A 2,307-nucleotide genomic window follows, 5' to 3' on the forward strand; every position below is an offset into this window, starting at 1 on the left:
CTTTCTCTCCTGCCTGCAGCCACTGCAGTCACAAGTGGATAAGCCCGTCACACTCCAACGTCATTCTTCCCATAGAGGGCAAGGCAGAGCGCCCTCACGGGAGGATTTCTCCCAAACCGTTCCCTGCTCAGTATGTAAACTTACACGCTGGCAAATGCAGCTCCCACAAAATAAAAAGGAGATATTCAGAATCAAACTGGCTTTTTTAAAAAAATAAGCACATAAAACTAATGTTATCTCAAAAACATTTGGGGAGGACGTTCATGCTGTGGCAGTCAGGGCGGGCTCGGTCAGCATCACCGAGACACCCAGAAGCAAGCACGCGGTCCCCGGTCACTACGGGTACCCTGCGCGGTTGCACCGCGAGCCCGCGCCCTTCCCCGGTCACCCCAGGGCAGAAGCAGGGCGGGAAGGGGCCGCTCTCCTCTGGACACCAAGGATGGCCGAGGGCTTCTGGGCCCCTAACACCACACGCCACCCCAGGGCAGCACCAAGGGAGGGTGCAGGAAGCTCCCCGGGTCCGAGGAACTGGGGCCGGGCGCGCCCACACACCTCTCCCAACAGAGCGAGGACTGGGGGTGCCTACCAGGTCCGCAGTTGTCAAGAGCCAACTAGCCCTCTGTCCCAGGTAACTGCGCCAACCCCCCAGGCCCTCAGGGGAGGGGGCGGCCACCTGCCGCCGCCACCTGCGACACGGGTCCCCTCCCCCCCCCACCCCCGCGCTGCACAGGACAGAAGGAGACGTCCCTCCCGAGCAGGGGGCTGGGGGCGGCCGCGCGGAGAGGCACCGGGACCACCGCGACCACGACCAAAGCGCGTGCGCGCAGAAGCCCTGTTCTACGCCCACGCGCCCGGANGGGGGGGGCGGCCCCCTGCCGCTGCCACCTGCGACACGGGTCCCCTCCCCCCCCCACCCCCGCGCTGCACAGGACAGAAGGAGACGTCCTTCCCAAGCAGGGGGCTGGGGGCGGCCGCGCGGAGAGGCACCGGGACCACCGCGACCACGACCAAAGCGCGTGCGCGCAGAAGCCCTGTTCTACGCCCACGCGCCCGGACTGCCGGACCCCGCGGTCGCCCGCCCCAGGAAGATGGCGCTGCAGGGGCGCAGAGTGACGGGCAGCCCGCGGGGATAGTACTTACCGGCGCTGCTGCAGTTCTCAGCCGCCCGGCTCCCGCGCTCACGGACACTCCCGAGCGCTCCATGCAATCCCCCGCGCTCCATCCGGCCGCCTGGGGGGGCGGTGCGCGCAGGCACAGGGCTTCCTAGGAGGCAGAGTCCCCGAGCCCTGCTCGTCCCAGTCCGCGCGCCCCTGGGGGGCTGCGCTTCCTCCACCGTCGCCATCTCCCTCAAGGGCTCCTCCGCCGCCACGGCCTGCGAAGGACAGGAGGATGAGACGTCCCTCCCCGGCTGGGTGCGGGGGCGGCCGCGCGGAGGGGCACCGGGACCACCGCGACCACGAGCAAAGCGCGTGCTAGCAGAAGCCCTGTCCTGCGCCCCCGCGCCCGGACTGCCGGACCCCGCGGTCGCCCGCCCTGGGAAGATGGCGCTGCGGGGGCGCAGAGTGACGGGCAACCCGCGGGGGTAGTACTTACCGACGCCGCCGCAGTCCCAAACCGCCCAGCTCCCGCGCTCACGGACCCTCCCCAGCGCTCCACGAGATCCCCCGCGCTCCATCCGGCCGCCTCAGGAGAGCGGTGTGCGCAGGCGCGGGGCTGCCTGGGAGGCGGAGTCCACGGGCCCTGCTCGTCCCTGTCCGTGCTCCCGCGCGCCCCGCCGGGGGCTGCGCAGTACAGAAGGACACATCCCTCCGGGCTGGGTGCGGGGGAGGCCGCGCGGACGGGCATCAGGGCCACCGAGGACACGATCAGCAGCGCGTCTTCGCAGAAGCGCTGTCCTGCGCCCCCGCGCCCGGCCAGACCCCCCCCAACGCCCGCCCCTTGAAGATGGCGCTGCGGAGTTGCAGAGCGGCGGGCAGCCGCCCGCCCGCACTGCTACTACTTACCGGCTCCACTGCAATCCTCAGCCGCCCGGCTCCCGTGCTCACCGACGCTCCCCAGCGCTCCCTGTGATCCCCCGTGCTCCTTACGACCGCCTAGGGGGGGCGGTGCGCGCAGGCGTGGGGCGGCCTGGGAGGCGGAGTCCCCGGGCCCTGCTCGTCTCCTTCCGCGCTCCCGCCGTCGCCAACTCCCTCAAAGGCTCCTCAGCAGCTCCCGGGCTGCGCAGGACAGAAGGAAACGTTCCTTCCGGGCTGGGGGGCTGGGTGCGGGGGCGGCCGCGCGGAGGGGCACCGGGACCACCGCGACCAA

General features: G+C 70.6%; 1 long non-coding RNA gene across 1 annotated transcript in view; it reads right to left on the reverse strand.

Moving 5' to 3' along the window:
- The window catches only part of LOC103583011, a 3,580-nt gene extending 2,156 nt beyond the window's left edge, over positions 1-1,424 (reverse strand). The window contains exon 1 of the long non-coding RNA XR_549817.1: positions 1,141-1,424. This is a non-coding gene — a long non-coding RNA (uncharacterized LOC103583011). The remainder of the gene's footprint in view (positions 1-1,140) is intronic.
- Between the last annotated feature and the right edge of the window lie 883 nt (positions 1,425-2,307).

Source organism: Galeopterus variegatus, unplaced genomic scaffold (assembly GCF_000696425.1).
Source record: "Galeopterus variegatus unplaced genomic scaffold, G_variegatus-3.0.2 Scaffold19034, whole genome shotgun sequence".
NCBI classification, from domain to species: Eukaryota; Metazoa; Chordata; class Mammalia; order Dermoptera; family Cynocephalidae; genus Galeopterus; species Galeopterus variegatus.